Below are 26,859 nucleotides of genomic sequence, written 5' to 3'. Positions count from 1 at the left end.
AACGTAGATCTAACGCGCTACTAAATTTCCGTCGGAAGTAGCCTATGTTAGTTGCTCGCAGTTGTGCTTTTGATGTGCTCCGTAGTTCTGGTGTTACTTTTAACTAACGTTTACGCCGGTTCAGCTAGACAACAGCAGCACCGAACGAGGTGGCGCAGTGGTTAGCACACTGGACTCGCAATCGGGAGGACGACGGTTCAATCCCACGTCCGGCCTTCCTGATTTAGGTTTTCCGTGGTTTCCCTAAATCGCTCCAGGCAAATGCCGGGATGGTTCCTTTGAAAGGACACGGCCGACTTCCTAATCTGATGAGACGGATGACCTTGCCGTCTGGTCTCCTTCCCCAAACAGCCCCTAGACGACAGCACATAGCACGAACTACATCGAAGTTTTGGTTGATACTCTACCGACGTATAATGTTCGGTGCCGATCTGAGTGTCTGACACCTGGAGGTTTCGGTGTCAGCACACCCAGCTGACACCACCCGCCCAGGTTTGTCATCGACGTTAACCAAGCAGCTTGCACTATTGCAATGACACGGTAAATTCGAGACATTCATAAATAATTAATTTTTCTTTCTTTCAAGGGGAGGCCATGACGTTGGGATCTTGGGATCAAGCATTTACTTCAAACTTTGTTTCCCTTTTTTAGGCGACTAGAACAACATTATGTGCAAGTAGTAAAGTGTACTACTCTGGAAATTCCGAGAAAATCGCAGGAGCAATTTTAAGCGTCTGTTACGTGCTCTCTGCATCTGTGTGTAGATGCCGGACAGTAGATTTCATGGCGGTCAAGTGGTTAGCGTTGGAGTTTCGTAAGACGAGCGCGAATGGAGCAACGCTTCGACTCGCGCTCAAACTTACTAGTTTACCTGTTTCATCCCTGGTCATGTTGTTTAAATTATGACATTTGAGAGGTTATATAATGAAAAAAAAACCACGTGTATTTGCATGAAGTATTTCTACGAAGTTTCAATTTATGTTTCCAATGTCTGTATGACAAATACCATCCTGCAACGTGTGATGTCGACAACACATTCGACGAGTAATTGTACATCACTCATGTAGTCAGGCACATTGTGACTTACTATATTACTGATTGTGAATGACGTCAATCGCATCATTATTTATCGAGGTTTGACGTGGGACTTCCAAACCTGTCCCTCGTCCTTGAAAATTCAACTACAAATAGAAATTAATCAACACATGAAATACACCACAACTTCATGAAAATGCACGTGGTTTTTTCCATTATATTACCTCTCAAATGTCATATAAATTAAGTAAAGTGACCGATGATGAGAAAAATATAGATTAAAAAAAAAAAGTGTTCATGGGAATTCGAACCGTCGCGTCGACAACAACCTTCTCTCAAATCGTTAACCGTTTTTTCCCACAAAAACAGTAACAATAATGGCTAGCTTACAACGAAATAACATAAATAATGAAAATATAGTATCGAAGTCAAAAAAGCAGAACTGTGGACCAGTGGAAGAATGGTACTTGGTTGTATGAGTCTTGTTTCACACTGTCCCCAACGTCTAGCGGAGTTTACGTCCCAGGACTGAAATACGGCGCGAATTCGGTCACGATTTGGGCAGCCATGAGGTGGTATTCATGGGCCCACGGGTACTCTGCACGGTCGCATTGTTATCCAGGATTATTTCGCATTTTAGCTGGTCAGGCCCGTCCCATAGTACAATGCTTGTGACCCAGTGGTGATGCCATATCGTGGTATTCCATAAGCCCCATGGTTATTCTGCGCGTGCATTACTGACAAGGATTATGTGATCATTATGGATGATAAGGTCGATCCCATGGTACAACGCTTGTTCCCCAGTGGTGATGACGTGTGTCAAGGCGCCAGGGCTCCTGTCCACACAATTCGCATCGTCCAGGACCGGTTTAGTGAGCCCGACAACGAACTGTCGCCTCTCCACTGCCCATCACAGTCACCAGATTTCAATATTATTGAGCCTTTGTGCTCCACTTTGGAGAGAAGGGTGCGTGAACTCTGTCCCGCTCTAACATCGTTACCTGAGTTTGCAGCAAGAATGTTGTAAGATTCCCTTTTAAATCTTACAGGATCCAGCCGCTGTGGCCGAGCGGTTCTAGGCGCTTCAGTCCGGAATCGCGCTGCTGCTGCGGTCGCAGGTTCGAACCCTGGCTCGGGAATGGATGTGTGTGATGTCCTTAGGTTAGTTAGGTTTTAGTAGTACTAAGTCTAGGAACTGATGACCTCAGATGTTAAGTGCCTAGCAATTTTGAAACCTTACAGGACCTGTATTTATCCATTCCCAAACGACCAGAAGTTGTTTTGAAAGCCAGCGGGTTTCAAATGGCTCTGAGCACTATGGGACTCAACTGCTGAGGTCATTAGTCCCCTAGAACTTAGAACTAGTTAAACCTAACTAACCTAAGGACATCACAAACATCCATGCCCGAGGCAGGATTCGAACCTGCGACCGTAGCGGTCTTGCGGTTCCAGACTGCAGCGCCTTTAACCGCACGGCCACTTCGGCCGGCCAGCGGGTTTCCTCGACCGTATTAGCCATAGTAATGTAATGTGCTGTGTTTGGGTGTTTCCACACTTTTGTTCATCGCCTGTGCATCTGCCACGTATTTCGTGATGTGGAAAATTTGTAAGCGCGTGGAGTTTCCAAACGAAAGGAGGTGATGCTTTATCGTACCACTCACTCGATTCAGGCGAAAAAGGAAGCAAGATTACTATTTTAACGTCACGTCGATAACGTGGCCATTAGAGACGTACAAAAAAAAAAAAAAGCACTCCGTCTTCAGGCCACGAGAGGCCTACCGGAACCATCCGACCGCCGTGTCATCCACCGAGGAGGATGCAGCTAGGAGGGGCGTGGGGTCAGCACACCGCTCTCCCGGTCGTTATGATGGTATTCTCGACCGAAGCCGCTACTATTTGGTCGAGTAGCTCCTCAGGTGGTATCACGGAGCTGAGTGCACCCCGAAGAACGGCAACAGCGCATGGCGGTTGGATGGTCACCCATCCAAGTGCCAACCACGCCCAACAGCGCTTAACTTCGGTGATCTCACGGAAACCGGTGTATTCACTGCGGCAAGGCTGTTGCCTAGAGACGTGCAAAAAAGCGAATCCCTTCTACTAACCGCAGCGCTACCTCGTTCGATCGATCTCAGGTGAGTCTTACTTGAAGATTTCAATGCAGCTTTTCGGAAACAGAGTAAACGAGCAGGTAGTTCTCGAATTCTGCAGGCCGCACGCCTTCCTGTAGAGATACGTTAAGGGCAGGAGTAACGCTACCGAAGTGTAACAACTTTGAGTATGCACTCGGAATGCGAAAGGTTTGGGTAACAGTTTTCCAGAAATGTTGCTAAGGGGCTGAAAAAAAAAATAGACGACAAACCATGCCTATACATCACAGAAGATTCCCGCGTAGGAATCTGTTTACGTGTTGTACTGCTCGCGTGTTCCGTAAATTGATCGTATCTCTTTGTTTCAAATGGCTCTGAGCAGTATGGGACTTAACATCAGTCCCCTAAAACTTAGAACTACTTAAACCTAACTAACCTAAGGACATATCACACATACATGCCCGAAGCAGGATTCGAACCTGTGACCGTAGCGGTTGCACGGTTCCAGACTGAAGCGCCTAGAACTGCTCGGCCACATCGGCTGGCCGATCGTATCTCTTTATGTAGTGCATTACAATTAGGGCATGTCAATGCAGACGCCCTGTATTATATAACAGAAATAGTTTGTTTTATTTCACTTTTGAGAGCATGATATTTTCTTACTTCAGACATAGACTTCCCGTGTTTGGTAGCGTCAAAAGGTAGCTGATGAATCGAATGGTGGAACACAGATCGTCGCTGCAATAACGTTTTCCTGTAGCGATCCATCCACCTAGAATCCTTTCTATAAAAGACTTGCGGGGTCGTTGTCGCTTAGGATTCACTTCTAATCTGGAACCTTCGCTTCGTGACAGATCCGTTAAGTGGATTTTCTTTCTTGTTTACTCGCCTCCGCGTCCGAACAAGCCGATCTTATCGAGGGTCGCTGGTATCCTCTCCAAAGGTCGACAAACCGCGTGGGCGCATGGAAGAAAAATAAATGTAACTTGGTTCACCTCGGGAAGTGCTTGCGTCACTGCTCCCAGGGTGCCAACGTCCGCCTTCGGTGGCGCCGCGGCGGGCGGAAGATCCCCGTCTCCGGCGCACTTCTGTGTTTCCTGAGCAGAGGAAACTTTTTCCTCTACATGCTAATGCTCGTGTCATGTTAATAGTCTGCAAACTGGCGAAACTGAGATGCTTTTTCATTCTATAAACAATCAAAGAACGTTTTTGACGGGCTAGTGCCACAGTCTTGTCTAAATACACTACGACTGCAGCGTTTGCAATATGCAGCATTGCCTCTCTTCCCGGTACTTGGCATACAGCTCTTCAGACGTATATGTAGGCCCTCCACACCTTACTGCAATTAAAACTTCAACAGTGTGTTCCACTAGATTTCACTAGACTGCAGAGAAGCATGATAACCTATACAATAATTAGTCAAGAGAAATTACTGAAATAGTAGTTACATATAAATACTATAATACAGTCATTATTGCCACATATTACTTATACATTATGTGATAAAAAGTATCCAGACACCTAATAGTCGACATTAATGTGGATTATGGCCACTCTCAGACTTTGATGGCTTGATTCTGCTGGGGAATTTTTCAGTGAGTTACCTGAATGTCTGTGGAGAAATGGCAGCCCGTCCTCCCCGAAAATCCGGAACCTGACAAGGTAGTGATGTTGGACGCTCCTGTCTGGGGTGAAGTCGACGTTCTAACTCATTCCAAAGGTGTCCCATTGGGTTCAGGTCGGAACTCTGTGCAGGAAAGCCCATTCCACTAATTTTATTACTCGTAAACCACTGACTCACAGATTTTGCTGCTTTATGACAATGTGCATTGTCGCGTTGATACAGGTAATCATCTTCTTCGAACTGTTCCTCTACTAGACGCAGTAAACAACTCCGTAAAACGTATTCATAGCCTTCCGGGTTCATTTTTTTGTTAAGCGCAGTAAGGGAATCACAGCCTCACATTGTAACACCACCTCTCCGTTCTTCACTGTTGGCACTACACGTGAAAGCAGGCAACTTTCTCCAGACATTCGCCAAACTCAAAGCCATCCATCGGAATGGCACAGAATACTGCGTGATTCATCACTCCAGATCAGTCGTTCAAGTGTCCTCCCCCGGTAGCTGAGTAGTCAGCGCGACACAGTGTCAATCCTAAGGGCCCGGGTTCGATTCCTGGCTGGGTCGGAGATTTTCTCTGCTCAGGGACTGGGTGTTGTGTTTTCCTAGTCATCATCATTTCATCCCCATCGACGCCTAAGTCGCCGAAGTGGCGTCAAATCGAAAGACTTGAGCCCGGCGAACGGTGTACCCGACGAGAGGCCCTATTCACACTCGTTCAAGTCCTCATCTGTCCATTCATATTGCTAGTCCGTCAGTACGTGAGTTATGACTAGTCTTGTTTTTTTAGCTGTGTCTGTTCCTTCGCGTTTCCGCTTTGCTATCACATCCCCAACAGTAGGCTTCGGTAACACTGGAACGGTTGAAATGTCCTTGATAGACTTGATTCTCAGATGGCGTCCGAAGATTAGTCCATTTTCCAAAGTACTGCCTTCGCCTCACACCGCGATACTGCCCACCTCGTTTTATACTGCCGAGTCCGCCTCTCGTGACGCATAAGAGCATGCGGACATCGCATTTGTAACACATGCTTTACCGAGCGAGGTGGCGCAGTGGGTAGCACATTGAACTCGCATTCGGGAGGACAATGGTTCAAACCCGCGTCCGGCCACCTGATTAGGGTTTTCCGTCATTTCCCTAAGTCGCTTCAGGCAGATACCGGGATGGCCCCTTTGAAAGGGCGCGGTCGACTTCCTTCCCCATCTTTCCCTTATCCGATGGAAGCGATGACCTCGCTGTTTTGTCCCCTCCCACGAACCAACCATCTAAGTACCTCATGCTTTATGTTCTACCCCTGACATCGACCTACTATCGCCTCCATTCTTAGTGGTGTCATGAAATGGTAACTGAACTGTATGGAAGAAAAGCAAACCGTCTGTAGGCAACGCCGCCTCAATCATACGTCTGCTTCGTCGTGACACAATGACGCCATTACAGGTGGACTCTTGTTGGCAGCCTTATCAGATGAGTAGCAACTACATCCAGTTGCATACAAGCCTACGTTCCAACAAGATCACGTTTCATTTTCTCGTGTTTATTCGAATGTAGACATTTTCACAACAGAAAAGGGATCGCGCACTTTATTAAGCCATTAACATGAACAGAGTGTAAACAGTGTGTTAGTATCCCGCAGATCCCAGTGCGAGACAGAAGTGTTACATCGGTTACGATGCCATAATCAGCTCTAAAGCCAAATTTATTTATTGCTAGCTGACAAACATGACATTTCCCAGGTATTGATTTTATCAGTTTTTTATTAGAAACGTGCAGTTTGTGTACGCTGGACGCAGCTGTCTCGAGTATGTGCAACGCCATTTTGTAAACACCTCTGTGGCAACGACTCTTCATACCTCTCTAGACGGTTATTGTTTTCGCCAACAGCTGTTTGCGTTTCGTTTCACAGTTGAAAACTCAAAAGCGCTGCCAGGTGACAGCATTTCCTTAAGTTGACACGACTGTAGAAATGCCTTAGTAGTAAACAACAAATGTATTAAAACTTTATGCATGAGCAGCATCATTTCACGCAGTTCTGTGTTTACGACATCACGTCTCTGTAAGTATGTGTCTAACTATGATGTATTTGTGTAGGTACATTCAGCAGCATATGTGGATAGCGTCTGCGAAATATGTTGCGAATAGAGTTATTACCAAAGAAGTAATAAATTTAAACTTAATATATGATTCGGCAGTTTTTCCTACCTCTCAATTTTTATGACGTCATATCTGTTGATATATGTGTGTCATAGAATGAAATTATTTTGTAAGTACATTCAGCGGCATATGTGAATAGAATTAGTAGCGAAGAAGTAATAAATGTAAACATCATGCACAATTCAGCAGCTTTTCGTGCAACTGATTGTTTATGACGTCGTATATTAAATGGTTCTGAGCACTATGGTACTTACCTTCTGAGGTCATCAGTCCCCTAGAACTTAGAACTACCTAAACCTAACTAACCTAAGGACATCCCACATATCCATGCCCGAGGCAGGATTCGAACCTGCGACCGTAGCGGTTGCGCGGTTCCAGACTGTAGCGCCTAGAACCGTTCGTCCATCCCGGCCGGCCGTCGTACCTTCCAAACTGTTATAGGTAGGTGGGTCTCATCCCAAAGCAATTATTACCTGACCGTAAGGGATATGTGTACCGAGTTTGGTGGAAAAAACGAGCAAGCACACACACACACACACACACAAACACACACACACACACCGTGCGGCAGACAAAATCAAATGTATGTGAATTCCTAAGGGACCAAACTGCTGAGGTCATCGGTTCCTAGAGTTACACACTACTTAAACTAACTTCCGGTAAGGACAACACACACACACACACACACACACACACACACACACACACACACACACACACACACACACACACACACGCCCGAGGAAGGACTCGAACCTCCGGCGGGAGGGGCCGCGCAAATCGTGACATGGTGCCTCTAACCGCCGGCCACTCCTCGCGGCCACGGCAAACACACGTTCTTATAATCTGTATGGATTTCTGTCGTAATACTAATATTAAATCAGATTATCCTGAGGGAATTAGATTAGAAAATGACACATTTAAGGTAGTAGACAAGTTTTGATATTTGGGTAGAAAAATAATTGATGTTGGCCGAACTAGAGAGGAAATAAAGCCACGCGTAGTGTGGCCGCGTGGTTTGAGGCGTGTGTGTGTGTGTGTGTGTGTGTGTGTGTGTGTGTGTGTGTGTGTGTGTGTGTGTGTTGCTGTTAGCATAAGTTAGTTTAAGTAGTGTGTAAGTCTAGAGACCGATGACCTCAGCAGTTTGGTCCCTTAGGAATTCATAAACATTTTGAACATTTGAGGATATAAAATATACACTGACAGGGGCAAGAAAAGCGTTTCTGAAGAAGAGAAATTTGTTAACATTGAATTTAGATTTAGGTGTTAGGAAGTCTTTTCTCAAACTATTTGCATGGAGTGTAGCAATGCATGGTAGTGAAATATGGACGATGAAGAGTCTACACAAGAATGAATAGAAATTTTTGAAATGTGGTGCTACAGAGGAATGCAGAAGATTAGATGGGCAGATCAGGTAACTAATAAGGAGTTAGTGAATAGAATTGACGAGAAAAGAAATTTGTACCACAATTTGACCAGAAGAAGAGATCGGTTGATGGGAAACATTCTGAGACATCAAGGGACCACGAATTTTGTACTGGACAGAAGTGTGGCGGTTACAAATCGTAGAGGGAGACCAAGAGAAGAATACGGTAAAGAAATTAAAAAGGATGTTGTTGCAGTAGTTACTCGGAGATGAAGAGGCTTGCACAGGATAGAGTAGCACGGAGAGCTGCATCAATCCAGTCTTCAGACTGTAAACCACAACAACAACATTGATTTGTGTGTACCAGATGACATGGTGTAACTTGAAAGCTGCCGCGGTGTGACTCGATGAAAATCTGCGGGAAGATTGTGGTCCAAGCGTGCTGCTAATGTAGACTGTTTGGCGGCCTTTTGTTTCGCTGCGGGCGCTAACCACACCCCAAAGGCGGCGGCGCGCGTAACTCGCGGACTGTCGCTAATGGCGGGGAATGAGCCGCACAGATTTCGCCGTGGCGCCAGCCGCCGCCTCCAGGGCCGCGGCGCGACCAGCGCCGAGCGTCAGTGGTCCGGCGGGCCGCTAAGTGCCGGCCGCAAACAACTCCCCTCCCCTCTGATCCTCCCTCTTCTCATGACCTGGCCCGGTCCGGCTCCACAGAGTCGGGACGGTTACGTTCTGCCTATAACTATACTGCCCGACAGAAGATGCGGTCGGATGTCAATGTAATTACGCACCATCGGTGTGTATGTACAGGGTGACAATTACTGAACTATAAGAAATAAAATCGTCGTAACTTCCGAACGGTTTGCGTTTAGGACGTTCAAATTGCACTGTTGAACGCGGTGCATCATGGGAACTAATATGCGCATGTGCCTTGTTGTTGTTGGTGACTTCCATTTGGATGGATTCGTCAGTAAGCCAAATTGGCGCATTTGGGGAACTGAGCATCCTCATTTCACAATCGAGAAGTCTTCGTTCAAATGGCTCTGAGCACTATGGGACCTAACATCTGAGGTGATCAGTCCCCTAGAACTTAGAGCTACTTAAACCTAACTAGCCTAAGGACAACACACACATCCATGCCCGAGGCAGGATTCGAACCTGCGACCGTAGCGGTCGCGCGGTTCCAGACTAGCGCCTAGAACCGCTCGTCTACTCCGGCCGGCCAATCGAGAAGTCTCTTCAACTTCAACGGGTGAATTTGTGGTGTACAATGTCCAGTCACGGAATAATCGCTAAGATATTCCTTGTTGGCACGGTGACTACCGAATGGTACGTGTCGGTTTTGGAAGAAAATTTCATTCGCATTATCCTAAGTGACCCTGATTTCGAGAAGATGTGGTTAATGGAAGACGGAGCTCGACTCCATCGAAACAGGAGAGTGTTTAATGTCCTGGCGGAGCACTATGGGCAACGTATTCCGGCTCTGGGGTACCCAGAGGCCACTGGCGAGGGCCGCGATTGGCCGCCTTATTCTCTGTATCTGAACGCATGCGACTCCTCTTTGTGGGGCTGTGTTAAATACAAGGTGCACAGCAATAACCCCGAAACCACTGCTGAGCTGAAAACAGCCATTCAGGAGATCATCGACAGCATCGATGTTGCGATGGCCGCGTGGTTTGAGGCGCCATGTGACGGATTGCGCGGCCCCTCCCGCCGGAGGTTCGAGTCCTCCCTAGGTCATGTGTGTGTGTGTGTGTGTGTGTGTGTGTGTGTGTGTGTGTGTGTGTGTGTCTGTGTTGTTCTTAGCATCAGTTAGTTTAAGTAGTGTGAAAGTCTAGGGACCGATGACCTCAGCAGTTTGGTCCCTTAGGAATTCACACACATTTGATGTTCCGACACTTCAGCAGGCCATGCAGGTTTTCGGTATTCGTGTGCGCCACATCATCGCCAAGGATGGCAGGCATATCGAACATGTGATAACATAAATCCGGATATCTGCAGTGACGTTTACATGTTGAATAAAGTGAGTGCATGCCGTAGTTTGTAACTAATTTAAGTTTTTTTTCATATAGTTCAATAACTGTCACCCTGTAAATTATAAAGACTTGCAATCATCTGTGACAGAGTGTAAGAGTGTTTTTCGGGTTTAGTTCTGCTATCAGGCCTGGTTCGGTATTCAGAGGGTGCGAACAGCGTTCAGATGTTGAGCGACCACTTTTCAGAATGCGGAGATGACGCGCACTCGCGTGAGAGTTTATCAGCAGCTGACGTGGTTTGTTACAGGTCTCATTGTGGGTATCCATTCGCCAGACTGGTCGCATCGTACAATATCCAGATTTGTGGGGTCCCACCTTATTCTGTTTCTCGCTCCTGTGAACGGGATGCGTTATGCAGGTCTTGGGGTCACTCACGTCCATCTAGAAACGTTTTTACTGAGTTTAACGAAGGCGATGTTGGCCTGATGTATTCGACGATGCCCTTTGCCTACACTGTCTAAAGGACCGGTCTAAGAAATCCCAAATTAAGATCAACCTGAAGATGCCTAAATAAGGCGAAAGGCGTAGTTAAAAAATAAAAAAACTAAAATTGCAACCAAGACTGTTTCTAACCAATACTGTTAAGTACTGGTTTGCTGTGTGCCACAGAAGGATTGTAAGATTTTCTATGGCTGGATTACTTTCTCCAGAACACAATCAGAATTAGTAAGAAATCATTTCCTTACAAATTCTTTGTTATAAATACAAGCAATAACACACTGATAAACCAAAATACGTACGACCAGCGTGTCAGTCTGCTTTTCGAACGCAATACAGCAGTGATTCGGTTTTGGCACCAGATATCTGTCAACAGGTCACGCAGTTTCTATGGTAGCGTAACTGGCAGCCAGTAGCATGCCAGACGTGTTCCATGGGCTCAGATCAGGGAAATTGGGTGCCCGTAAATGTGAGTTCATTATTATGCTCGTCAAACCACTGCAGCATGATTTTGGCCTTGTGACACCGACAATTACCCTGCTAGAAAATTCCATCGCCTCCAGGGTAGATACCATGCATGAAAGAACGCAGGAGGTCCGTAGCAATGTTCGGGTAGTTCACAAGTGTCATGGCCACTCTGATTGTTACCACAGGTCCCATGTAAGCGCAGTTGTATGTCCCCCATTGCATAATACTGCCGCATCAGCGTGCGTCCGTGATGCGGTACATGTTTCGAGCATCCGTCCGCCTGGATGACGTACCCGGACACGAGCATCGACCCAGTGTAAAAAGAAACTCGATTCAGCCAACCAGGCCACACGTTTCCATTGACCCACTGTCCTATCTCGACGATCCCGTGTCCACTACAGTCGTAACTGACGATGTGGACGGGATAACATGGGAACATGTAGATGTCGTCTGCTGCGGAGCCCCATGTTCAATACTATGAGCAGAACGTTGGTCTTCAAATGGTTCAAATGGCTCTGAGCACTATGGGACTCAACATCTTAGGTTATCAGTCCCCTAGAACTTAGAACTACTTAAACCTAACTAACCTAAGGACATCACACACATCCATGCCCGAGGCAGGATTCGAACCTGCGACCGTAGCGGTCGCGCGGTTGCAGACTGTAGAGCCTAGAACCGCTCGGCCACTCCGGCCGGCGTTGGTCTTCGCACCAGTGGTGCCTGCACCTGCTTTGTCTTCAGATCTGCATCAGATACACACGTAATCTGCTTTACAGAGGGGATAAGCTTCCGACCTCCACGTTCTGTGATGAGATGTGGAAGTCCAACATCTCTTCGCCTACACTTTATTTCTACGTCCTCCAACCACTTCCCACAGATGATAGTAACAGTTGCAGGCGAAGAGACGACCAATGTCGCCGTTTCCGAGATGCTCCTTCGCAGGCGCCGGGCTATAACAATTTTGAAGTCCGCACAGCGCCAGTACTCGTCGGGACAGCTGGCGATACATGCACTGCGCGATGCAAGGATGTGGTCGCGAGAGTGCACGACCACGCCGTGGTCCGGATTCAGCGAGTTTAAGTTGAATGGATCGTTATATTCGAGTAGTGCAACCTTCACTTGAGTGTGTGTGTGTGTGTGTGTGTGTGTGTGTGTGTGTGTGTGTGTGTGTGTGTGTGTGTGTGAGACGACCGACCGAACGACCAACCAACCAACGGTCGACCCCGCTCAAGCCAGGCAAGGGAAAGGTGCCAGTATGAATCGTCGACTGACAGCTTATTGCCATGAGGTCACTTCCACACACACACACACACACACACACACACACACACACACACACACACACAAGTGAAGGTTGCACTACTCGAATGTAACTTGTTTGTGTCGACTTGTGTCTCGTGCTTGTTGTTCCACAGCGACTCGTTTTGGTACTGTTTGAGTTGTTGCTGGAATTGTTTTCGTGGGTCCGTGTGTATCTAGTGTGTGTTGAATGAGCAGTTATTTTAACGCTCTCTACGTACTGCATTTGTGGAGTGGTTCCTTCTGCCTTTCAGTGTTTTAAGAGCCGGATTCTGCAGACGCAATGCTGTTTTTCACTTCGCTTTCGCCTGAATTACTATCAGATGTTTGGTGGATTTGGTAAGAGGGTTGGTCACCATTTAAACTGTCCCTAATTTGAGTTGCCATCCTGTTACGTGAGTATAACGCTTGGTTGCCTGTCTCACCGCTTACGCAGCTGTAGGGACTTTTCTCAGGTCGATCCTTGGAGCACTGTGTGTGGACCACCCCCTCTCTTGTTTAGTCTGATTGTGCCAATTGTTTAAAAATATTTTGTTTAAATTATTCCTATTGCTTGTGACCTTCAGCCAATAATTTTGATTTCTCTCTTAATGAGGCCTTCAGCAGTCAGTGTAGCTTGAGCTAGTCAAATTTTTTTTTAATTATTGTTTTAAAAATTATTTTTCTATTTTTGGCGTGTAATTGTCTTCCTCATTTGTGATTCAGACCTTCAGCCGTTAATTGTTCTGAAGTACTGCTTGTGGCCTTCAGCCGACAAATAATTTTGAATTCTCTCTTAATAAGGCCTTCAGCCGTCAGTGTAGCTTTTGTTGCAGTCAATTTTTTTTAAATGATTGTTTTTAAAAACTTATTTCCTTAAATAAAGTGTAAGTGTTTACTGTGCAACCAACGGTAACTGATTAGGCCCCGTCCACACCTTTTCCTAGCCGGCCGCTGTGGCCGAGTGGATCTAGGCGCTTCAGTCACAGGTTCGAATCCTGCCTCGGGCATGGATGTGTGTGATGTCCTTAGTTTAGTTAGGTTTAAGTAGTTCTAAGTTTAGGAGACTGATGACCTCATATGTTAAGTCCCATAGTGCTTAGAGCCATTTTTGAACCTTCTCCTGCTTTCCATAAGTTGCACGTCTCAGCTATCACCTTGATGAGTGACCTTTCGAGTCTGCCGATCGCTGTTGGCAGCCCTTGTGAGGCCAATAGAGGATCTACGTTACTAAGGAGTAGCGGTTGCGTTCACGAAAACCGAGAACGACTGAGAGAGCGATGTGCTGATCACAAGCCCCTCCATATCCGCGTTCAGTGACGCCTATCGTCTGAGGATGACACGGCGGTCGGTCAGTACCGTTGGGCTTCAGAGGCCTGTTCGAACGGAGAGGAGTTTACTTTCCTTATCGCGTCACGTACCAGCAACACCGGCAGGGTAGTGGCCATAATGTTAGGCTCACTAGCGTAAAAGCCTCGTTGCACAAAGGTCTACGCCTAATGCTTAGCTTTTGAACGCGCCCTTCCACAATAAACAGATCCTTTTTGTCGCCAAGCGCATTTTTTTCCCGTTGCTTGCTATTTTGCTTCTCTGAGTGCATGATTCACCTGAATTCAAAGGCTTCCGTATCAGCTACCTTCCTTAGAGTTCCTTGCGTTGCTTGTGAAAGCACGGCTCGGAGAGCTGTCTCTGGTACGTAAGACGATCCGCCCTGGGCCGTGTACCATGCACCGTGTCTGTGCTCGACACCGGAATGACGCCAGCACAAGTGCGAGACCGGAGCCGCTGGCAACTTCCCAACCTGCTGCCTCATACTAGATAAGCGAGCGGTATGCATTGCACGGTGCAGGCACTAAACAAACACCAGAGAAAAACTCTCTTGTAGATTTGGATCCAAGACCAGAGCTAACACGTTGAAAGAGAAGGCACAGGATGAATTCTTTAATCGTAATCACCCTTTTCTGCAATTGGCTAATTTTAACCTTGTTCGTCCCTATCACACACACACACACATCGAGAAAAATAACTATGCATATTGCTTCATAAATGCATTCGTTATTTATGATACTGCTTTCGTAGCGTATTCAGCTGAATGCACCATCAGAGATCCCTTGAGCTCTCTTTCATGATTTTCTTCTTACGCTTAGCTCTGTTTCCCGGGTTACTGATCTCTTACATTTTATTTTAATTTCTATATCTGACCTTGACATTACTGGGTCACTATATTATTTTTCTTAATTTACGTCGCTCTTTCCTTTCTATCAAATAATCTCGTCCTGATGCTATTTTAATTGGATGACAAAAGTATAATTCAAAATCTGTTTAATTTTGAGTGTCATTCATTTCACAACGCACCAAAGATTGGTTTCCATAGACTCACAGGTTCTCAGCTGCTTTATCTATTTTATAATCAGATATACTTTCCCTTACACAGTCTCATAACCGTTTCCGATTCAAGATAATAGTGGTTTGTAGCGTTGCAGAATAAAATTATTTTAATCAGTAATTTTGTTCATACATATTGTAAACTTAGCGTTAATGTACTAAGACGCTAAACGGAGGAAGAAGGGGGGATTGCGCCTTTGATGCCTCAACAAGAAGTGTCAGTTGGAGTTGTAGCTGAGACACTGGAACCGTAATCAAGAGGATGGTGTTTGAATTTGTCGTCCACTTGTCGCCTATATCTACGCCGTCCCAGCACTCGGTAGCTAGATTTTTCTCCTTGTTTAGTTTCCTCGAAAAGTCAAACATCACTTATGCCAGACCTTGTTCGTAATTCCATTCTTAATATTGTTACATTAGGAAAAAATATTTCTGTCGTACTGTGACGAATTAAGTAGTTTAACGTCTAAGGTTACGAGAAAGTTCATTATAATATTGAAAGTATTCTTAATGCTTGTTCTGCAAATACTATGTTAATTTTTTTTACTTGTGAGCAGTAAAAGAAAGATTATATTCGGGAATGTATTACAATATTTCCCTGTCAAAAGAAGAGGGAAAGAATTATGTCTTTCGTAATCACGTAAGCCGTACGAGTGCCTCAAGTTAAAAATATTTTTAAATAACACTTCTTTATGGTATTCATTTCATTTAAGTAACAGTACAAATTGCTAGACTTGTTTCGAGCTCACTAGGCTGCAGTTAAGAACATAAATCGCGAAGTTAAAAAAAGTGTTGAGCTTTACAAAATTCGGAATGTTAATGCTTCATCATCTCGGCCACCGTTAAATAGTCGACACAGACACTACTTCCACCGTGGTACGACACGTGGTGAGCATGAGATTTCTGCTGTAGCTCTTTTCCATTCGTGAAATGGATCACGCTCTAGTACAAAACAAGAGCCGAAAGCGACAAATATCTGAAAAAATTATTCCCATAGCTTCTGCTTTCGTTCATGGTCACCGAACTGAATAAAATATCTGACCGCAACTCTACTAACTACACTATTACGTCTCTTACAGCGGAGAGATCGTGCTGCTTTTAAACGGAAGAAAGCCCCATTTCCTCACAAGTTTCACTCATTTTCTCCAGTTGTAATCTTTTACTTTCCTCTTATTATTATTTTTACTAAATAACTCCTTAGTAAATGCTCATAACAAGTAAGAGTTTTTTATTCCCCCGTTTTTTATTGGCTTTGTAATGCGAGAGCTGTCCCCCTGAGGACAGTAATAACATTCGTACCAACCTGTATTTCGTTACGAATTCCATACGTTAATGATATTTTTCTTGGCTGGAGACCACAGTTATAATAAACCTTTTAAATCATACCACTAACGCCATTTGACTAACTTTTATTGTTTATTTATTTCGCGATCGCGGTTCGGCTATAGAGAAAATTTCAGCTGCAAGATGAAAAATGAAATCAAATAATAGCGAAATGCAAAGCATAATGTGCAAACGCTACATGAACACGATTTGGGGAGTATTACTGACAGTCAGTTAGTATGAGACACCGCTGTATAAGCTCCATAATCTGGAGTGTTGGCACCATATTAAGGGAGGTTGCACATCCCGCTTGGTGCTTGACACACCCTTATAAATTCATAATCATGCCAGCATCTAGCAGAAACTCATCTCCTAAAAGGTGTCCTTAATCTCTCTCCGAAATAAATGAATCGTCGTCCCTAAACAATGTGCATAAAGAATGAAATTTTCACTCTGCAGTGGAGTGTGCGCTGGTTCGAAACTTCCTGGCAAATTAAAACTGAGTGCCGGAACGAGAGTCGATCTCCGGACCTTTGCCTTTCGCGAGTAAGCGCTCTACCAACTGAGCTACCCAAGCACGACACACGACCCGTCCTCACAGCTTCAATTATGCCAGTACTTGCCCGCGAAAGGCAAAGGTCCCGAGTTCGGATCTCGGTCCGGCTCACAGTTTTAATCTGCCAGGAAGTTTCAATGTGCATACTTGTCATGGTACAAAATCCCGATCCCTTCTGGGTTCAAATGGCTCTGAGCACTATGGGACTCAACTGCTGAGGTCATTAGTCCCCTAGAACTTAGAACTAGTTAAACCTAACTAACCTAAGGACATCACAAACATCCATGCCCGAGGCAGGATTCGAACCTGCGACCGTAGCGGTCTTGCGGTTTTCCAGACTGCAGCGCCTTCAACCGCACGGCCACTTCGGCCGGCGATCCATTCTGTTCTAGTTTATATATATATATATATATATATATATATATATATATATATATATGTGTGTGTGTGTGTGTGTGTGTGTGTGTGTGATCAAAACAACACACGAACAGAGGCTTTACAGTCACCTCCAGTGAGCATCAGTGGCGACATTAACACATATTATAAATAAGCAGCCTATGTAGTAATAAAAGTAACTGATATACATACGTATTAACTAGTCTAAAAGGGGGTGGAGAAATGGGGGAGGGGGGAGGGGGGAGGGGGGGGGGGAAGGAAAGAGGATGGCAAACCATAAAAGTATTTGGCAACATGTCATTATTTGCTCCATTCCTAGTGCATGTACCGGGTGTATCTGAAATGAATCAAGAAAATGAGAGAGCTGGTAGAGTGGCTCATAACAAGCATTTCCCACATGGCAACACATATCCGCATCCCTCAGCGTACGGTGCCAAGATGTTAGGCACACAACATGCCATCCGAGCCGCCATGGTAGCTGGTCTGCAGGGCAACGATTTCAATGTATTTGTGACATCAAGGTGAAAGAGACGTCGGGTTGAAGTTTTATGACCCTTATTTGCAAACGCTGTAGTCGACATAGTTGCAGATATTCCATGTGGGACAACACTACGGGTTTTCTGCCTCTTACTGGGACGTGAACGCGTTGCTTGTGGCTATGCAAATGCCTGTTTGACAGGTGTTGCATAGACGGGGGCTGCACCTGTCCACACTGCGGAGTCTGGTTCACCCTGCGTCAGCTTATCATCAAACGGGAACGGTCTTGTGTTTGTTACTGTGTGGAGAGAACAGGAAATGGAGAGCTATGCTTGGGAAGAAAGGGCAGACATGCACTGTGCTTACGGGGCGGCGTGTGGAAATGCTCACGCTACTCAACGTTGGTACGTACGGCGGTTTCCGAATCGTCGAGTGCCAGATCCACGCACATTTACTGCCTGCCACAGGCCCCTACGAAAGTAAGGTTCATTTGAAGTACGTTTTCCACTGGCACGTTCGTGTAATGGCGCATGTGCATTTAAAACCTACTTCGAAACCCAGTGTATTCATTTTGTGTGCGGAGACCTGGCAGAGGCGACCGTCATACAGTGTGTACACCAGGTCTTGAAGAGGAGGCGTTAGCAGTGCTGGAAAACACATCCTCAATAAACTCGTGGCGTGTTGCGTGGGAAATGATTGTAACCCTTTCCACCATTTGGCATGTGTCGCATGAAGTTGATTTGCACCACTACCGCCTTCAGAAGGTTCGCGCCCTTCACCCAGACGATTTACCACGTAGAAACTAATTCTGCCATTGGTTTTTGCAAAGGTGTGTCATTCAGCTGGACTTTCCGAACCGTTCACTTCTTATGGTTGAGGCATCGTTTACACGAGAGAATATGTTCAACAGCCACATCAACACGTGTGGGCACAGGCAAATCTGCACGCCGCTTTTGTTCGTGGTCACCAAGATCGCTTCGCTGTTAACATTTGGGTCGGCTTGATAGGCGATAATCTGGCCGGTCCATAGTTGTTCCCCCGGCGATTGAACTAAAACAAGTACTTAATCTTTTTACGTGAAAGTTTGCCAAAGTTGTCGAGACATGTTCCACTCAAGATGCGGCAGCGAACGTGGTACCAACACGATGGTGCACCTGCGCACTTCGCACATGCAGTGCGAATGCATTTGGATGAAACCTTTGGTGGGAACTGTATACGGCGCGGTGGGCCGGTGGCACAGCCTGCACGACGTTCCGCCGACCTGGCGCCCATTGATTTTTTTCTTCTTCTGGGTCCACCTGGAATCTGTTGTCCATGAAACACGCATTGGAACTGATGAAGAGCTGATAGCCCTCACGATGCCAGCCACCGATGCAATTTCCACATTGCCAGCAGTGTTTGAAAGAGTATGACTGTCACTCCAGCTTCGCTGCAAGGCGTGCATTCACGCAGGAGGGTGTAATTTCGAGCACTTTTTGCAACTGCTTTCAAATAAAGATTATAAGGCTTTACCCCGACTTCTCATCTGTGACGGCTCGGATGGCATGTTGTGTGCCTAACCTCTTGACGCCTCGCCACGCTGTTCGACGACTCCTAGTGCCGTACGCTGTGGGATGCGGATATGGGCTGCTATGTGAAATATGTTATGAAAAGCGTCATAAATATGTAAATACTAAGTACATGTACATCGATACTCTGCAAATCACATTTAACTGGCTGGCAGAGGGTTCATCGCATCACCTTCACAATTCTCTGTTATTCCAATCTCGTACAGTGCGCGGAAAGAATGAACACCTATATCTTTCCGTACGAGCTCTGATTTCCCTTATTTTACCGTTGTGATCGTTTCTCCCAATGTAGGTCAGTGTCAACAAAATATTTTCGCATTCGGAGGAGAAAGTTGGAAATTGGAATTTCGTGAGAAGATTCCGTCGCAACGAAAAACGCCTTTCTTTTAATAATGCCCAGCCCAAATCCTGTATCATTTCTGTGACACACACTCCCATATTTCGCGATAATACAAAACGTGCTGCCCTTCTTTGAACTTTTTCCATGCATTCTGTCAGTCCCACCTGGTAAGGATCCCACACCGCGCTGCAGTATTCTAAAAGAGGACGGACAAGCGTAGTGTAGGCAGTCTCCTTAGAAGATCTGTTACATTTTCTAAGTGTCTTGGCAATAAAACGCAGTCTTTGGCTAGCCTTCCCCACAACATTTTCTATGTGTTCTTACCAATTTAAGTTGTTCGTAATTGAAATACCTAGGTAATTAATTGAATTTACGGCTTTTAGATTAGACTGATTTATCATGTAACCAAAGTTTAACGAAATCCTTTTAGCACTCATGTGGATGACCTCACACTTTTCGTTATTTGGGCTCAACCGCCAATTTTCGCATCATCCAGAACTCTTTAAAAAAAATGGTTCAAATGGCTCTAAGCACTGTGGGATTTAACATCTGAGGTCATCAGTCCCCCTAGACATAGAACTACTTAAACCTAACCAACCTAAGGACATCACACACATCTATGCCCGAGGCAGGATTCGAACCAGCGACCGTAGCAGCCGCGTGGTTCCGGACTGAAGCGCGGAGAACCGCTCGGCCATGCGGCCGGCAGATATCTTTCTAAATCGTTTTGCATTTCGTTTTTATCTTCTGATGACTTTATTAGTGATAAACGACAGCGTCATTTGCAAACAACCTAAGACGGCTGCGGTGCATCGTATAAAATGGACATGTATAGCCATGCAATTCCATAAGACTAACGTATCAGTACAATTACATAATACTAAGAGCTTAACACACACGTGGCACACTACACTAATAAAAGTGCTGTTAACATGTACACAACAGATAAAAAAATGTATTTCCTGGAAACTTACATAACCACGCAACTGCATGACATCGCGGAACAAGCCGACAAAGGGTGCTCTAAAATTCCTATTACAAACTTCTAGGACTTGTAGAGGGTACTGAGTTGACATTATTTTGAATTGGAACCCATGGTCGCAAACGTACCGTTTCCTTGGTACAACCATTTGAAAACATCTCGGTAACGCAACCACTTTTACATTTATTAGGCGTGACCTAGTATAATACATTTTTTACAGTTCGACTCGACTGATTAGTAACCAAAGAAACAAAAAGAAAGCTTAATGATAAGCGTGTTGTTCACAGTTAAACTTAACCACTTTTGTCCTTTTCGAAGGAGGTTTAGCATTCTGATCCACTACAAGTAAGGTTCGATGTGGTGAGCACCAAGTTCGGTGGACACATTATACCTGCGAGTGACGTTGTGGTACAAACGCTCTTTCACTGTTGGTCTCTCTGCAGTCTTTCTGCAACGACCACAACTTGTGCCAAAACGTCATCTTTCGTCTCTACAGGAGTCTCATAAACCAAACTCTTCACAGACATCTGAATGAAGCTCGAACCAGGTCAGGGAAGTAGGATAGACATCAAATGACATCAGCCGATCCGACGTAACCACTCCTCCCCTCCCCCCTCCACAATGACTACCCTGTTGCATACCTACCTAGCAAACATGTTTCCGCCGCGCTGGGTAGCCGAGCGGTCTTGGCGCATTGTCACGGTCCGCGAGGCTCCCCCCGTCGGAGGTTCGAGTCCTCCCTCGGGCTTGGGTATGTGTGTTGTCCTTAGCGTAAGTCAGTTTAAATTAGATTAAGTAGTATGTAGGCTTAGGGGCCGATGACCTCAGTAGGTTGGTCCCATAAGACCTTACCACAAATTTCCAAGACACGTTTCCAAACGGCTGTAGCACGGAAACGGTACGTTTACAGACATGGGTTGCAATTCAGATCCTAGAAGTTTGCTAGGGGAATTTTACAGAGGCCTGCATAAACAAAAATGTTTAAAATGGCCCTGAGCACTATGGGACTTAACATCTGAGGTCATCAGTCCCCAAGAACTTAGAACTACTTAAACCTAACTAAATGGTTCAAATGGCTCTGAGCACTATGGGACTTAACATCTGTGGTCATCAGTCCCCTAGAACTTAGAACTACTTAAACTTAACTATCCTAAGGACATCACACACATCCATGCCCGAGGCAGGATTCGAACCTGCGACCGTAGCAGTCGCGCGGTTCCGGACTGAATCGCCTAGAACCGCTCGGCCACCGCGGCCGGCCCTGCATAAACACATACAGATTAGTGCGACTTAAGTTTCAGATTTTTTATGGGGATAGGAGAAAAAAATATAGATTAATTTTTTTATTACAAGCTGAGGAGAACTCAAACACCGAAGATTTTGTAGTTTCCACTCGGTATCTTCCTACGTAATTGGATTCCAAGTTGTTTCAGTGTTGTTCTTGTGAAATGCTATACTCGGAAGGCATTGGCTTCCGCTTCTGTTACTGAAGCCTTTGAAGTTTCACTCCGTTACCGTCAACCTGCCAGGAATAAACACTGAAGCGTTATCTACCGGCAGGGAAGTCGAAGGCCTGAGTCGACGGCCGCGGGTCGCTGCCCCCGCCCGCGGCGCTCCTTGAAATTGACTGAGACGGAACAGAGCGGCCGCCGCCTCTGCCGAACTCCACGCCCCATTTAGCAGAGCAGTTGGCCGCTAGGGGAACGCCGCGTTCTGAGCAAATTGCGCAGCGCGCTGGCTCTCCGCGGAGCTATCTCCGGAGAGTGTGCCGATTTAAAATGACTAACGATTTCGACATTGCTACCACTAGAGACATACCGTCACACTTTTGGAAAAATATCATCCATAAAATCCAGAAGAGATAGCAACGGCAGATAAGGACGACAACTATCACACAATCAGCTTGGCAGCTCACATATCCAAGTTGTTGGCAAGGATGATACACAGAAGATTGGAAAATAAAATGTACGATCTGTTGGATGACGATCAGTTTGGCTTTAGGAAAGGGAAGGGAACTTCTGCCTTTGCAGGACTTAGGAAAAATCAAGAAACGTTCGTCGGTTTTGCTGATCTAGAAACAGCGTCCAACAACGTAAAACGGCGCAGGATGTTCGAAACTCACAGGAAAATGTGTGTAAACTGTAAGGAAAGACGGCTAATATAGAAGACGTGCAAGAACCAAGAGTCGAAACTAATAACGGTTGACCAAGGACTAAGTCTTTATAAGGTGTAAGACAGGGGTGTAATCTTTCGTTCTGCTGTTCAGTCTTTACACTGATGAAGTAAAAGAAAGGTTCAACAGTGGGATCAAAATTCAGGGTGGAAGGATATCGATCATAAGACCGGCTGACGACGTTACTCTACCTAGTGAGTGGTGTTGAAAAGTAAGTGGACTAGTAAGAAATGAGGACGTTTTTCGCTGAATCGGAGAGGTGCGGAACACGTGGAAATCGTTAACAAAAGGAAGAGACGGTATAATTGGACATGAGTTAAGACGTCAGCGTATAACTTACATCACACTAGAGGGAGATGTAAGAGGGTAAAAACCGTAGGAGAAGACAGATAGTGGAACATATCAAGCACGTAACTGTGGACGTTAGGTACAGGTGCTACTGCGGGATGAAGAGGTTAGAAAAAATGCCACAATATTTTACGCGGATATTGGCAGCCGATTTAGGCGTACGCATATGAAACGTGTCATGTACAGTACTACACTGGTGTGCAAAACAGCCATCGACACTGAGCCAAGAATCTCGCCACAACTCGGCAACTGCCCACTTTAAGCTGAGGCATCCTCTTTTCTTCTACTGGCTTGTGACGTCATCCTCTTTGCGTCAATCAAGCCTCACGTGAGGATTTTCATGTGTCTTGTGAACCAGATTAAAGTTTCATGTAATTTTAAATTATGCTGGTGACCAATTATACAGATATTTAATAGCATCCAAATGTCATTAGGGGTCCCTTCACATACTGATTTGCACTTTTCGCTTGCATATCGAGGTTACATTAACTTGAAGGGGGTTGAAAGCGTCAAGACATACAAAAAGAAAAATCACCAGAAAAATGCCAGATATAAAAATCAGGCAGAATATTATTTTAATGTGTACCAGACGAAACTTCCTCGCAGATTAAAACTGTGTGCCGGACCGAGACTCGAACTCGAAACCTTTGCCTTTCGCGGGCAAGTGCTCTACCCAAGTTGTGGCTAAGCCACGTCTCCGCAATATCCTTTCTTCCAGGAGTGCTAGTTGCGCATGTTGAAGTTCACACAGTTTTAATCTGCCAGGAAGTTTCATAACAGCGCACACTCCGCTGACGAGTGAAAATTCCATTCTGTAACAGACGATTCTGTTTGAGCAAAAAATTATGAAACTGCAACTGAATGTCGTCTACGAAAAATATTAAAAGAGTAATCATTATACATTTCAGTTTTTTCAAAAGAAGTACCTAAAAAAATAAAAGTGTCAAAGTTAAGATGAGCACTGTTCCCATATCAGAGTTTGCAAGATTAAGTGAAGGAAGCTCAACCCCACAAAATGTATTATGTCGCTGTAAATAAGAGGTCGTTCTGACTTCCAGTGCATATTAGTAAATTTGCTAGTAATTTCTAAACGACAAAGTATGAAACCCTGAACAACACGAAGAAAGCTGATGAAGTGAATACAAGTAAAAAGTTCGATGTGGGACGGATAATTTCAAGCAATTTTATGTAAAGGCCGAAAGCGTCTGTTATATTTCATCAGAACCAACCTTTATTGCGTACAATTTTCTGTTACATTTAACAAAGCAGTTTTCATTTAAAGCAATCGGTTTGGATTGAGAAAGTCGCTCAATAAGTAACGCGCCACATTTGTTTTCTCGGTTAATTTCGGTTGAAAAGATGCGGAATTTGCTGTGGGATATCGTGGAATATTTCTGTTTCAACTACTATTGTTTCATCAAGTGCCGATTGGTGGCGGTACTATCGTAACGTTCAAAATGGCGTCCTTAACGGAGGAGCGTTCCTAGCAGAGAGTCGTCATAGTTTCTTTTGGTGGAAAACCAGATTATCGCAGATATTCCCAGGCGCTTGCAGAATATCTACTGAGAACTGGCAATGAACAAATCACTATGACTCTTTGGTCGAGGCGTCTGTCATCATAGCAACAAGGTCGCGCAAACTCGTCCCATCTCCCGAGTACTCCGGCAAAGTTGTAACGTGGTAACACTGTCGTAGGAGGTGATCGTCGAATCACGGGTAAACACCTCGCTGTTCAACTGGACGTCTGTTGGTGGTGATGACAGGCTCGTCCACCAGTTGAGGCACTCAAAGATGTGTACCGGCTTGGTTCCTCGCCGCGTAACAGAAGACCACAAGGAGCAACTTCCATTAAAGGATGCACTCTGCGGGAAGAATATACGTGTGTTGGGGAGGTTATTGATGCAGCAAGAAGTTGGCTCCGACGTCGACCACTAGAGTGGTACCATGCGGAAATACTGGCCCTCCCATTAAGGTGGCGTAAGGCCGTCACACTGAGCGGAGCCGGCCGGAGTGGCCGTGCGGTTCTAGGCGCTACAGTCTGGAGCCGAGCGACCGCTGCGGTCGCAGGTTCGAATCCTGTCTCGGGCATGGATGTGTGTGATGTCCTTAGGTTAGTGAGGTTTAAGTAGTTCTAAGTTCTAGGGGACTGATGACCTCAGAAGTTAAGTCGCATAGTGCTCAGAGGCATTTGAACCACTGAGCGGACATTACGTTGAAAAATAGGGTTTCGTAGTCGAAAGAGTGGGGGTAATATGGTGTACTGGAATCCTGAATAAAACCAACCTTTCAGGGAAAAAAAACTGTGTTACATTACTTATTGAACGCGCCTCGTAGATCAAGTGATTCGGTCGAACGCGAATTTATGGAAAGAGCAGAGTGTTCAGTAGAATTATATCACAACTGAACACCTTTGACTTACGATGACCGAGCGAGGTGGCGCAGTGGCTAGCACACTGGACTCGCATTCGGGAGGACGACGGTTCAATCCCGCGTCCGGCCGTCCTGATTTAGGTTTTCCGTGATTTCCCTAAATCGCTCCAGGCACATGCCGGGATGGTTCCTTTGAAAGGGCACGGCCGACTTCCTTCCCCGTCCTTCCCTAATCCGATGAGACCGATGACCTCGCTGTCTGGTCTCCTCCCACAAAACAACCCCCCCAACTTACGATGACGGCGATGACTTAATCGCTTTACTTGTTGACTAACTGTCTCGGTTTGTTTCCAAGTTAGGGGCTCTGTGACGTGTCAAGTGCGTGTGACAACTGTGTGGACGCGCCTCCCTAGCGCACCAGCTGCGGTGAGCCCGAGCCCGGCACGCGACGCGAGTCTGCGAGACAGTGATCCGGCTGCCGACGCGTCGTGAATAATTCACCGCGGGGTGTCGTGGGCTGGGGTGGCGTGGGGTTCCTCCGCGTAAGCGACTCACCGCGCCCAGCCACGTTCCTCTGCTGTGCAACCAATAAGCGGCCCGCCGTGATTCATTGCGATAAAAAGAGCAGCCCAGTGCCGGTCGATGTTTAGGATTTACTGCGGTAATAACGGCCGATGCGGGACCAGGAGACAGAGGCGGTGCGAGACACCGCAACACCCACCCCAATATGGCCTCAGCGTAGCGCGAACCTGGGTGCAACTACCGTTTTTCGCATTACAGTTGCTGTGTATCGTCAAGCAGTACCTGTTATACAAGTTAGACTTAAACTAAAGCAGCAGGGACGCGATGTAGCAATCAAAGTGTTTACAAGAATCTATATTTTTAAAAGGTTAACCTGAGGCACAATCCCATGTGAGGGTTGTCTATCTAACGGCATCCAGGGGCAACAATTTTTTTTAATGTTTCATGCACTTATTCACTCAATTAAAAAATTTAAAATGCAGTCACAAGTTGCAGGCATTACAGTTGGAAACTGTGTGTGTCTTGAGGCACCATACCTCACGGTGCCTAAATTACCCAGACTATATTCGTCCAGTGTTTGAGAATGAGAGCACTAGGCTTCCAGCAAACTTTACGCACGATTTAAAACTTTTAAGAAACTTTTTCCCGGTGACACCACCTCCCCTCGAACAAAATGATGAAAGGAGAAAAGTTTATAGCTTACTGCATTTTCGCTGTTTGTGCAGTAAAACTGCAACATCAAGCATGAGTCTCTATTACTTCTGTAGTACCAACTCTATTCGCAACGCGTTTTACAAACAGTATCCACATATACCAATGAATGTATCTACAAAATTATATAATTATTCGAGATATAGCTCGGAAGATATGACTTTATATTAATGATAGTTTGGTTCTTTCAAGTATCAAGGGCGAGGATTAACTGGTTTTAGTATGTTTGCA

At 45.6% G+C, this 26,859-nt stretch overlaps 1 protein-coding gene and 1 pseudogene across 1 annotated transcript in view; one reads left to right on the top strand and one right to left on the bottom strand.

Annotated features, from left to right (window-relative positions):
- LOC126484923 (C-Maf-inducing protein-like) overlaps positions 1-26,859 on the top strand; it is a 970,852-nt gene that overhangs the window by 745,106 nt on the left and 198,887 nt on the right. The gene's annotated exons all lie outside the window — the stretch shown is intronic.
- Positions 2,985-3,101, bottom strand: LOC126485750 (5S ribosomal RNA; annotated as a pseudogene).

The sequence above is a fragment of the Schistocerca serialis genome, chromosome 6 (genome assembly GCF_023864345.2).
Source record: "Schistocerca serialis cubense isolate TAMUIC-IGC-003099 chromosome 6, iqSchSeri2.2, whole genome shotgun sequence".
NCBI classification, from domain to species: domain Eukaryota; kingdom Metazoa; phylum Arthropoda; class Insecta; order Orthoptera; family Acrididae; genus Schistocerca; species Schistocerca serialis.
Note: the sequence above shows the minus strand (reverse complement) of the source record. Positions and strands in the feature narration are given on the sequence as shown.